General features: G+C 38.3%; 1 protein-coding gene and 1 long non-coding RNA gene across 3 annotated transcripts in view; one reads left to right on the forward strand and one right to left on the reverse strand.

Annotated features, from left to right (window-relative positions):
- Window positions 1-13,641, forward strand: part of macrod2 (mono-ADP ribosylhydrolase 2) — a 1,059,267-nt gene that overhangs the window by 617,817 nt on the left and 427,809 nt on the right. The gene's annotated exons all lie outside the window — the stretch shown is intronic.
- Window positions 5,394-7,661, reverse strand: LOC118810921. Its single transcript, XR_005007449.1, has 2 exons — window positions 7,601-7,661; window positions 5,394-5,965 (listed from the first exon to the last, which is right to left on the reverse strand). It is a non-coding gene; the product is annotated as an uncharacterized LOC118810921 (long non-coding RNA).

Below are 13,641 nucleotides of genomic sequence, written 5' to 3' on the forward strand. Positions count from 1 at the left end.
AAAAGGGCTCTTCAAGAGTTTTTTAGTCACAAACATTGTTCCATGAACAGTCAAAGAACTCTTTGCCTGGTTAAAGGGATCTTTGCATTATGAAAGTGTGATTCAGATTGTGTGCAAAATGTGTTTTATGTGGTATTATGTAGAACCTTTTTGAAATGGGTTCTATATAGCACCAGAAAGGTTTCTTCTATTGTTACAGGCTTGACATCATAACAATAGAACGCTTTTCAGTTTGAAAAAATTACTGCATCATGAAAGTGTTTTTCAGATTGATGGAAAATGTTTTTTTATATGGTTCTATATAGAACCTTTTTGAAATGGGTTCTATATAGCACTAAGATTTCTAAGGTTTCTAATCGAAGAAACTAAGGTTTCTTCTATTGTTACAGGTTTGACATCGTAACAACAGAGGAATGCTTTTTGGTGCTATCTAGAACCCTTTTCAAAAAGGTTCTATATAGAACCATCTACAGCAGATTCTCTGTCAATCTGAAGAGATCTTTGCATGGTTAAAGGGTTCTTTGCATCATGAAAGCTTTCTTCAGACTGATGGAAATTGTCTTTTATATGGTTCTATATAGAACCTTTTTGAAAAGGGTTCTATATAGCGCCAAAAAGGGCTCTTGTATCGTTACAAGCCTGATGTCATAACAATAGAGAACACTCTTTGGTGCTATGTAGAACCCTTTTTCAAAAAGGTTATATATATATATATATATATATATATATATATATATATATATAGAACCATGTATAGCACATTCTCCATCAACCTGAAGAACGCTTTGCATGGTTAAAGGGATCTTTGCATCATGAAAGTGTTCTTCAGATTGATGGAAATTGTCTTTTATATGGTTCTCTGTAGAACCTTTTTGAAAATGGTTCTTCTATTGTTACAAGCTTGACAGTGTACCAATAGAGGAACACTCTTTGGTGCTATGTAGAACCCTTTTCAAAAAGGTTATATATAGTACCATCTACATATTGTCACACTTGCATAAGTAAATGTCCATGTGTGGAACCCATCATCATCGCATTCCTACATACTCACAGACCTCGATGAATACACCGACCATATCAACAAGAAATTAGGTTCTTCTGTGCTGCTGTAAAAGACCACAGTGAGGGGATTCATTGCTGTTTTTGCTGGTGTAATTCATCTATAAATGATCTGAAAGAGCCAGACTGTGGTTTCCAGTCCCAGACTGGGAGACACATTGCTTTGCACATTTTTCTCATTATTTCCCCTAATCTAGCACTGATTCAGCTCATTGGCTAATTACCGAGCCCTTCATGAGGCGAGGCATGCAAGAAAAGGTGTGGAATGCGAAGCAAACGTGCCGAACATAGACAGCAAGAACAGGAACCGCTGGTGTGCCGCTTAGGCAGCCCCACTCATCTTAGCAGTTGAGCTGTGACTGGCAGGAGGATGTACTCATCCAGTCGCATGGCTAGTCTAAACAGTCTGCTGCTAAACGACTCAAAACAGAGCAAGGCCTCTTAGGCCCCGGGGGCATGGCTGCCTGGAATGTCAATCATGGCTGAAGATGCTTCCATGAGCAAAGCTCCAGTGTAATCCCATTTGATGAGGAGAAGATTGTTAATTCTCTATGTAAGAAGATTTCATGTCGCCAGCTGCAGACATTGACTTGACATTGACCGTGTTGATCGTTTTAAATTATTGAGTATTTTAGTTCATCCCTTGAAATTTGCACTAGCAAAGTTTACAAAAGTATAACCAGTTCACTCATAAATAAACAAGACTGTTTGTTATAAACAGGTACCAAGACTAGCTTCACGATGTGGTGGTAAATTGGATCTTTAAATGCGGTAACATCTTAAAAATGATGGATCTTCAAGGGTTCTTTATTAAAGAAAATGGTTCTATATAGAACCATGATGAACCTTTATGAAAATCGTCCTATATAGGACCAAAAAGGGGTCTTCTGTTGTAACAAGCTTGACATTGTAACAATAGAAGGACCCTTTTTGGTGCTATATAGAACCCTTTTCAAAAAGTTTCTATATAGAACCATACACAGCACATTCTTCATCAATCTGAAGAATGCTTTTGTGATGCAAAGAACCCTTTAATCATGCAAAGGGTCCTTTGAGTGTGCATGACTCTATATAGAACCATTTTTTTACCATCTTTTTAAGTGTGTTTATGACCTTCACCAGGCCCATATTAATTTCAGTTACTTTATCAATAAACCTGGCTACATCCTCAAAAATGTAAATGTTTTAAAAACGAGCAATGTTAATATGTTAAACGCGCTTATCAATATGACGCTGTTTATTATTATTAAGTATTAGGTGAAATTTCACCTCTGCATTCTAACCCATCTGTGCAGTGAAACACCACATACACACTAGTGAACACACACACACTAGTGGGCAGTGAGCACACTTGCTGTCCACAGCGCCTGGGGAGCAGTTGGGGGTTAGGTGCCTTGCTCAAGGGCACCTCAGTCACGTACTGTCGGCTCAGGGGATAGAACCAGCAACCTTCCGGTCACAAGGCTGGTTCCCGAACCTCCAGCCTATTGCAGCCCCCAGTCATGAATTTAATGATAATTTCTATCAGTTATCATGTGACTGTAATATGACTAAATCATTCAGATTGCCATTTATTTTCATGAATAAAACAGGCAAAGGCCTCAAGGGTTCTCTAGATTTCAAATATAAGTGACGTCTGTTATGTTCCCTGTGGGGTAGTAACTAGGTTATGAACAACCCACAGTCATACCATTAAGGGCTATGTGCTTCAAATGTCCATAAACATCCTAAATCAGTCTGTATGTGTATTTTAAGAAGAAGCCTTTCAGAATGCAGCAGAACAAAGTCATACGATCCAGTGCTTGGAATGGCTACTCAGTCAGGCTCAGGTTAGTATTGTTTATACAAGCCACGAGATTCATGGCATCAGGCTACACGTTTTTGAATGCCACTTTGTGGGAAACTGCATAGCTTCAGGCTTGTCTAGCTTCGGGCTATGGTGTACACATATTCAAGTATGAAGTCTGTACACAAACTTACTCCGAAAGGATGTGGAAGGCTTTCGCAAAGCCCCGTCTGGTATAAACACATTGACAGCCGATGCATTCAGATCGGCTGAGGTCGGCTCTTCGGCAGCCCTCTGCATGCTTTACTGTTTATAGAAAATATTAGGCAGGTTCAGCTCTGCGTCTGGCTTCTGAGAAGCCGCCGCCACTTAAAAAAAACAAGGGCCTCTCCTGGTGCTCAGTAGATCGCATTGAGAAAATCAGACTCCAAATTAGGTTTGTGCTCCGGTACACAGTGTACTGGTCAGAGGATCCACAGATGTATCTGTCCCTGTTTGAACAATGCGTCACAAAAGGGGAAACAGCATGATTTTCAAGATGGTGTACTTTCCTTCGCCTTCAGAAACGCCATCATCCTCACCAAAAGTGAAAGACCGCATTCAAAATAATAGGCTAAGCACGGTTTGAGACTCAATGGACATGCGAAGGTCACCTTCAAGCCATGGTTGCATTTGCATCCAGTATATTCAAATCATGTTACATTCCAAAGAGGCACAACAGGGGCCGGGCCTGTTCCTCTCCTTCACCAGGAAGGCGCTTGTCCAGGGAAGGCACTTAAGCCGCAGGATATTTCCATAAGTAAATAGCACAAAACTGACAGGATGTTCTAAAAATGAACACGCTGGCAGCGTGACCTATCACACGATGGGCCCAGGGATGATGGGCGAGAAATGGGACGTGTTGGGGCCTGCTGGGTACTTTTGGCATCTGCTGACAATGATGAATGTGTTCTCGAAACTATAAGTGATTTATATTCTGTTTTTCTTTTTTCCCCCATCAATTGTTTATTTACCATGTCATTTTTCCTGCCTGATGATTTATATATATGCGCCGCTCGTTCACTCAGTCATTTGTTTTAGACCTTTGTTCCAGCGCTCAACTCGTAACGTCAGAGGTGCCGAGCAAGCAGCGACCTTGTGCTCTGGCTGAAAGATGCCCACAAGACAGCGTTGCATATGAATGCTAACTAGATTTGAACTTGGCCAAACTTGGCCATATTTGTGCAAGCATGATCACCAGGGATGTGCATTGTGATTAATGATGATATTTGTGTGTCAGCAAAAGTTAATGAGTGTGCAAAATTCAGGGAAAGAAACAGACGAAAACATAGAAATGGACTTTGATTTCACTAGTGCATAAATTCATTCAGCCTGTGAAGAAATACATTTGAAAAAACATGTTTTATTATTCAAAGATAGCCAAGTGGAGGATGTCTCTTCTGATGGGATAATGAATACTTCAGCTAACCAGTACAATGCTTGATATTAAAATGAGGACTTGTCTTCTAGAGGAGATCTCTTTTTTCAGTTGAAGATGTGCCAACATATTATTGTCAGAGAAATATCTTTTCATTGTTTATATACCTGCTTTTCTTAACCCCTTACCAAACCATGCTTTATTACACACTGTTAACCTAAGAAAAGCTCCGTTAGTTTGCATTGAAGTCCCTGTAGTTACTGAATAATAAGCCTTATTATGTAATGAGCCTGGAATGTTAAGGGGTTAAGCTACAGTAGTTAGCCTAGTTAGTGAAAAGCCATGCCAGAGCCAGCATGCTATCCCGGCCTTAGCAGAACAATGTGAAATTGGCAACGCACTCATGTTAAGGTATGTTTTATAGTAGCAAAGAGTTCTATACACATTCTCAGATATTCCTAATGTTCTCTGAAATGCTCTTCCAGAGTTTAGGAGCTAGATAAGAAAATTTTCTTCCACCAACTGAGCTTTAAGTGATCCTGGACATTTGTAGGAAGCCTGCCTTAGCTGAGCAAAGTGGTCTGGATGTGCTGTGACACTTCAAAAGGTCAGTAAGATATGCTGGACTTAGGCCTGTAAGAGCTTGACCTGGTGGTTGATACAAAACCACAAAGAGGGGCCGTTGTAAACAGAAACAAATTACTTTTTTATTGAAGCAAAAGCATTTATGTCATTTTTTTAAGGTTCTGAAAATGCATATTGATTTAGACATCTCCAAACTTTTGACTGGTAGTGTACATATTCACGATCATCATCATCAGTTTTATTTATATTGCACCATGGTCAAGGACAGTTTACAATCAGAAAGGAACAAAATACATAATCAACAATACATAACACAGAACACACACACACACACCTATACTTGTTTTTGTGAATTGTGGGGGTCACCTGGAGGAATTGTCACATTGTGGGGACCACCCTTTCCAAAGGTCCTATAGACTTGAAAAAAATCATGCTTTGTCAAAATGCACTTGTGAATCATAATATCACTTCAAATTTCAAATATCTCACCATAATGGATTCTGACCTGACCTGGAGGTCACTTGTGGGGACATTTCAGGTATTGAGTATATCTGAGGACCATCATTACACACATCACCCGTTTTCATTCTTTGTGAGGACCAGTTCCATGCTGAGAAGGAACATTGCTTTTTTCTTCTTAATGCAAACAAAATTACTATTCCAGATAGATGCATTAGTTTAGAGACGTATTTATTAGTAGCAGAATAGGTATTAGATGTAGAAAAGTTAAGAACATACTGCAGCAACTCTAACAAATATGCATCTTGCAATAAACCTTTTACCTTGAACAACCTTGTCCACATGACCAGATTAACCAGACCAAAGAAAACCATCAAAATTAACAATTTAAGTTAAATAATAAAGCTCTGGAGATTCTCCATTCAAGATACAGTATGTGTTGACCAAGTCTTACACCTGTCTCTGCAATGCTGTGATGCGATTTTTTACGTAGAACTTAACAGCTAACCAGTCTCTGTTTTTAAGTGCCAGTGGTTCAGCTTCTATACAGCGAACACAGTCAGCTTTTCCTGGAACTTTCCAGCTTTGAATGAACCTCATCATGTGGTTCTCCACAGCATGGATTTCATTAACACTCCAGGGTGTTCTCTTACAGGGACCTAAGAGATAAAAAAACAAACAAATCAAAAGAAATTTTCGTATGCATAAAATGTCATCAAAGCTTTGATCTTTAATCAAACATGCATTTGGCACAAACGGCATAATTTATTTCAGAATTGATTGCGTTTGCTGTCATTTTACAGGAATTTTTAAAAAATGACCAAAAAATGAATGAGATGACAGTTTAGAATTTCAACTTTTATTTTCTGATATTTACATCTTGATGTGTTGAACAACTTAGAACAGGGCACCTTTGATGGCAGACCACCCAATTTTAGGTCAGCAAATGTATAGTAACAGAGTCTAAAGTAAATTAAAGCAGATAACACTTTATATTTTGTTGTGTATCCCTTGCTTGCAGTAACTGCATCAAGCTGGTGACCCACTGACATCACCAAACTGTTACATTCTTCTTTTGTGATGCTTTTCCAGGCTTTTTACCACAACTTCTTTCAGTTGTTAATTTTTTGGGGGGTTTCTCCCTTCGTTCTCCTTTTCAGGAGGTGAAATGCTGCTCAATTTGGTAAAGGTCCGGTTAATGCAAGAAACACCTGTTAGTCACATGTTCTAATATGTTTGCTAACTGGAAAAATGGGTGGGTTCAAACAAAAGTTGCCATATTCTGACATCTAGATGTAAATATCAGAAAATAAAAGCTGATCTATGAATGAAAAATGAAATTCTGATCTATCATCTCATATTAATCTTCTGAGCAAAAACACAAAAGAATTGGCCTTTACATTCCAAAACTTTTAGAGGAGACTGTATGTGGAATATAGCCGCAGTAAACAGTTAAACTGGATCAGGGTTGTAATTTATATGTATAAAGTGGAATCCAAAAGTCATACCACTAGTGAAAATGCTTCTATTTTGCATTGTTTTGTAACTTATTGCCAAGTTTTTAATTAAAAATTTTATCAGCATGACTGTGTGAAAAGTATTTTGTACAGTATGTCCCCATTTGCTTTAATGACAGCATGTGTTGTCAAGTTGGCATGGACTCTACAAGTTTGTGTAAAAGCATCTGATGAGTAGATCAAATGCACCTGAGAGTCATATGAACACAAGCTTCAAGAGATAAGACTACAAAACAATCTGACATTTTATACAAAGACCTTAACACTGTAATAGTGACCAAAAAAAGTGCCAAACCTTGCATATTTCTTCTTCATTTTACTTAGTCATAGCTTTGCTTTGTTTTAAAATTTTCAAAAATCTTTTGTTCATTTATAATTTTGACTAAATCCCAAATTTCTAACGTGGTCTCAGACTCTTTGCTTCATGTTTTTATTTAAAAAAAAGTATTCACAAGCATAACAATAATAACAATAAACAAAATAAGTAAAAAAAATAAGTTGAAGTTTAAGATTCGTAAAATTTTTACCATTTGAGGCCGCTTGCACAACCTTTATCTTTAAAGCTGTTTTACCTAAGGTTGTTTGCGTGACTGTTCAGTCATGTTCACATGTGGGAATATCACTGTCTTGCTGTGGTTTGTATGAAATAAATACAAACAACAGATTTGGTAAATTAACTCTGTTAACCATCATTACGCATAGGTCTAACCGACAGACTGTACACGTTCTGTGTACAAACATAAACACTAAAGAATCATCTTTGGATAATGACCTTACCTCTCTTTCTTTTAATTGACCTCAGCAATTGGCCTGTCTCACCGTCATTTAGCCCTGCACTGACTTGTGGTAAGGACAAGTTGCATCACACTCTGAAATAAGAAAGGAAAGAGAAGATTAATACATTTTTGGCATTATATTTTCCTTCCTGCCTTCCCTATTCTAATATACCTGATAAGTCCAATTCATCACATATGTAAACAAATATAAAAGTTTAAAATCTTTGGTTAATGACCTTACCTCTCACTTTTTTGTTTGACCTCAGCACTTGGTCTCCCTCCTCGTCAAATTGCCCTGCATTGTCTTGTGGCAATGACATGGGTGCATCACACTCTGATAAAGCCATGTAAATGTAAACACCTAGCATCATTCTGCCATATCCTGCTCCTGTAATGCTCCTGCCCCGTCATTTTTCTTGTTTGCTGTTGTAATACATTTGATTCAACTAATACTGAGTAGAAGTTGGTGTGTTACAGCAAGGAAAACACTAAAATTAGCAGACCAAGAGAACTCCCATGACCATTCTGTTTGTCAAAACAACAGAACAGACACCACACACATTACTTATTTCTCCCCCTGTCATTAGGCAAACAGTACTGTAGAATTCAGTCCAGAAATACCTGAATGAAGTTTCTAAACTCTCCTAAACTGCTATCTTTGGCATATTCACTAACGTGAAGCTTTACCTCACTCGTGCTGATGAAATACTACTGCTCTATTACAGCATTTACATAACACACATATACCGCACAATACAGCTACGCTGTAATATACCCCAAGTCCTGTAAAAAGTGTAAAAATGTGCATTTTGAAATATACATAAATACACTGACTGTATGCACTTCATCATGAATTTGCTGCATTTTTGGTCAATCAGAAAAATCCTGTAACAAATGCATTTTAAAATACCCCTTCTATGTAAGTACATTCACAAGTTTTTCTGACGAGTAGTTTTAGATCAAATGTATAAATTAGCTTAAAAACAAGATTACTAAATTCAGGGTCAAGATCTGTCAGGCAAAAGTACTGAGGACCTTGGAATGCAATAATCCAGACTGTACAGAAAGTCATAACATTTGCTACCTTAATTCTAGGATAATTAAAGAAAAAAAAGATTGGGGTATGTTAACCACTTAACGGTCGTACTGCTTTCAGGCTCTTCCAATTCACTGTCCACTGTAACTTGCTCTAAAGGCAGAAAAGAGAGTACAAATAAAAAAGTTGTAATAACCATACTCTGAGGTATGCAAGTTATAGCATGTGTTCGATTCAAAAGATATCACAAATTATTTTACACTCAGTGTTCTGAAACTCTGTATGGCAACAAAAAATCATAAAATCACTGTGTGTTGTAAGAACGACTAATTGTGTGGTGTATTGTACCATCAGGATCAATGTTGATTTCATCAAGATTCCTCCCCTTGAATTCTGTCAAGCGACCCTTCTCAAATGCTAGGAGAATTTTGCTCAGTTTAGCCAGTTGGAGGGTGCCCTCAGGTAAGCGGTAAAACTGACGATGCACAACGAATGTCATGGCCTAGAAAATCAGCCAACTGATCCAGCTCTGTGTTGCTGAGGTTTAACACTTCCGAGAGGGTTCCAATCTGTTTTCTTAACTTTGTAGAGGTGAGTGTGCTGGGATTTTTCACACCAGAAGCCTTTGCAAAATCCCGGATACAGTCTGAGCCTCGAAAGCAGGTCATTGCAAAAGGGCGTGCAAAGAGGTAGATATTTTTCCTGAAGTACTCCACATTTACTTCGATTCTTTACGAGCACGTCAAGTGATTCTTGCATTGTTGGAGTTACAAGAACAGCAACCTTCCTGCCTCTTTTGCCTCTGATCTCTATTCGTTTGAAGTGTTGACAGAGCTTCTTTTCCAATTCTGAGAGGGCCAGGCAAACATCTGGATGAGGATCTGATGCATCTCTGGAAGTGTATGCAGACAAGGGCATGTGAGAAACTTCTCCTTCACGTCTCCGATAAACAGCATCATTTGCGTCAGTGTGACCTTTGCTAATTGTGACCAGTGCTGAGATGAAGGCTCCGCTGACAGCATTTTACGGTAATGGTGCTCTTGCTCATCAAGATACAAGTGAAGACGTTTAACATCTTCGGTGAATGGAAGCAACTGAGGAGAGTTCCATTTGGCTTCCTCCAGTGTTCGCCGAGCTGTGGCTGAATATACTCATGCCATCTGGAGCTATAGATTTTCTGGAAGCTGCTGGCCTCTTTTGCTGTTGCTTTGTCTCCTTCTATGGTGGCACTGCTTTCAACAAGCATAGCAATTCTGTTCAGGCTATGCCCAAGTTTCACGGCTACACTTGCTGATTCATATTTATTTGTGTCTTTGTTGTAACCAGCTGTCTGCTTAACTGCAGTGACTGTATGCATGAAGTTTTCAGGACGGATAAGATCTTTAATACACTTAAGGGGTGTGACCTCTTGTGTGCATATTTGGAGTCTTCCAAGCTCTCTCATCTTCTGACGGATGTATTCGTGCATTTTAACCTGCGATCCATACTTATTATACAGATGCTTTCCAAAATCAATTATACACTGGTCATTCCGGACTGCAAGAGCCACTCTATCTTGATTCATGGCACTTATAAGCTTCCAAACCACCATCAGTTACACCTGGTGGGGGATGGTGTCGCGAAAGAGCACAGAGCCTGGACACGGGTTTTTCCAGGTTTAGGTGTGGAGTCACCAGGCTTGAATTTGCAGACTTTTAAACATGTCGCCACAATGTTTTCTTTAAAAACAATCCCTGACAGTGAACACAAGGAATAAACTCTTCACCATCTGAGAGTTGTTTTTGGTAACTTGCGAGGAACTAGTTTTCCTTTGCCTGTTTTCAATACAACAGAATTGTGCTCAAAATTACCTTTTGTTACGCAGATACTCTAACTGCATTCTCCTTTTTTTGGATCCCTTTGGATGACTTAGTGCCTTCGCTACCTCCACCTCTTGGAATGTTTACGCTCCAGGTGTCTTGCAAGTTGGAAAAAGCTAAGCCACAGAACAAGCAGTGCTGTTTTTTGTCATACACTCTCCCACCATCACTCTTTTTGCTTACAGCAGGAATAATCACTGAGTGACTTGTGCTTTCTTGGTCAACAAATGATGTGCTGTCTGGATTAAGTGTTTTATCACAGCTGCGAGAGTTCTGAGTGTCCACACTACTGCTCTGAAGATTCACACGTTTCCGCTGCTGCTCTGAATCTGAGAGGTAGAGCTGCTGATAATGTTCTGACAAAGTGGGTTTGGGCTTGTACTAGTGCTCTGAAGTGGAACAAGCAAGGGGCCTTCTTTTGCACTTGACGATGGAAATTGTGCTACTGTCCTGAACTATCTTCTGAGGTATCTGGAATATATTCTTCCTCACTCCCTTCACTGTGATCAGACAGCTCCTCATTGGTGTCAATACACTCATCCGAGTTATCAGGACTCTGCCCTCTGAACTTAAAAAACAGTGACAATTTAACTAATGAAATCCTGAACCACATATAATCCTGTCTGATGAAATGTAAAATATGAAATGAGAAATTTAAGACTTACTTGACTGCTTTGGTCGTTTTCTTAGTGTGTTCCCGCCCATGTGTGTTCCAATTTTCTGACCTTATCAGCACCTGCATGATTATTGTCCATACTGCTTTTACTGGAGTTGTAATTATCATCAGTGGAGTCAAAAGGTCATCTGAATAATCAGAAGTCTTCTCTTGTATCTAAGAAAACAATACTGTACTTCATTTAAGGCACTCGATACTTATTGTTCAACTAATAATCCTAGAAAATAAACAGAAGATTTACACCAAAATGATAAATGCAAGAAACAGAATCCACTGCAATTATCAAAGAATATTATTTTAAAAACTATAATGATGCTTATTTTAAAGCAGTTTAATTATAACGCAAGGATATTCAATTTCAACCATGTTCAACCTCTAAATCAGAATAAACGTGGAGTAATGGGTAACGCCAATTTAACAGTCAACGCATTGTGGAAAATCTGATATTTAAATTTATATTTGTTGAGTAATACTGCCAGATTATTGATCCATTAGACATTTAATTGTGTGATACAAAAGAGTCAGGCCTAACAGAATGCTTTTTATTTTTTCTGAGAGTTCATACAGACCCTTAAAAGAGAGGTTAAGGTCAGAAAAAATAAACAGAAGAATTGCTTCTATTTTTTTTCCAGTGTTTTAACTACAGCATGCTGTATTCCACCATTACGAAAACAATACAAATATTATTAACGATATGTAATAATTTAGTGGGTATTGCTTATTAAGCTGACACCAAAAAAACTGATGTCAGAATATGAAAACACTTAAGGATATACCTTTAAGGAAGTTCGAGCATTGGTCACAGGACCTGAAGCTGAGTGGCTTGATTCAACTACGGTCATCACGTTAGCAGCGTCCTCATATTCAGGCTACAGGAGTTTCAAATATCACAGTTAAACATTTCAATACATCTCAAACACAAGTATATCATTATTTAAAAGGCACTACAGAATTTCACACCATGTTTTTATCAGTGTCTGCTGCTTCAAGTTAACCAGACACAGAGATACAACGTTATAGAAAAGAGTGTGTAAATGACATCAATCTTAACATGAATCAAAAATTCATATTACACCCATAATGGGATTAATTATGAGAGTAAAAACTGCTATTGAGTACAACAGACCATATGTTCTTTTATGTGTTCACTGCTCTGCTGGTTCAGGTTGAATAGACAGGGTCCCCAGTATACTAAACCTGACAGTGTGTGTAACCAATACCAAACTTTCAGACTCGTGTACAAAGAGGAAACTATTACAAATTCATTTCAGAGACTGAATGACATTGCTCATGAGGGCATTTAAACTGTAATTCAGAAATAAAGTCTATATATTGTACTGTGAGTTTAATGCTCTACTAGAGGTTTCTACCTAGACATGGTCCCCACTATACTAAACCTGACAATGTGTGTAACCAATACCAAACTTACAGACTTGTGTACAAAGAAATAACTATTAAAAATTCATTTCAGACGCTGAATGACATTGCTCATGAGGGCATTTAAACTGTAATTCAGAAATAAAGTCTACATATTGTCCTGTGAGTCTACTGCTATAGTGCAAGGTTCTACCTAGACGTGGTCCCCACTATGGCAGACCTGACAGTGTGTGTGACCAATATCAACCTTAAACACTTGTATAAAAACAGAAAACTATTACCAGATCATATGAGACCCTGAATGACATTAATCATAGGGTAACCTACACTGTAGTTCAGAAATGTTGTCTATATGTTGTCCTGAGAGTCCACTGCTATAGTGGAAGGTTCTCCTTAGATGTGGTCCCCACTATGCTAAACATGACAGTGAGTGTAACCAAAACCATTCAAACATTTCTATCCTGAGATGGTCCCCACAATGCGAGACCTGAGAGCATGTGTAACTAATACAGAATTTCACACCATATTTTATCAGAGTCTGCTGCTTTAGTGGGTCAAGTTAACCAGACATGGAGCCACCATGTTATGAAAGACAGAGTGTTAATGATAGCAATCTTAATATGAATCAAAAATTCATGACACCCTTAAAGGAATTAATTATAAAGAGGACAAACTTCTGTTGAGAACAATAGACCATATATTCTTCAGTGTTCACTGCTCTGCTGGTTCAGGTTGACTAGACGTGGTCCCCACTATACTAAACCTGACAGTGTGTGTAACCAATATCAAACCTTAAACACTTGTTTAAAAACAGGAAACTATTACCAGTTCATATGAGACCCTGAATGACATTAATCATAAGGTAACCTTCACTGTAGTCAGAAATGTCTATATTTGTCCTGTGAGTTACTAGCTTTAGTGGAAGTCTCTACCTAGACGTGGTCCCCACTATACTAAACCTGCCAGTGTGCATAACCAATATCAACCTTACAGACTTGTGTACAAAGAGGAAACTATTACAAATTCATTTCAGACGTTGAATGACATTGCTCAGGAGGGCATTTAAACTGTAATTCAGAAACAAAGTCTACATA

The sequence above is a fragment of the Colossoma macropomum genome, unplaced genomic scaffold, assembly GCF_904425465.1.
Source record: "Colossoma macropomum unplaced genomic scaffold, Colossoma_macropomum, whole genome shotgun sequence".
Classification (NCBI taxonomy): Eukaryota; Metazoa; Chordata; class Actinopteri; order Characiformes; family Serrasalmidae; genus Colossoma; species Colossoma macropomum.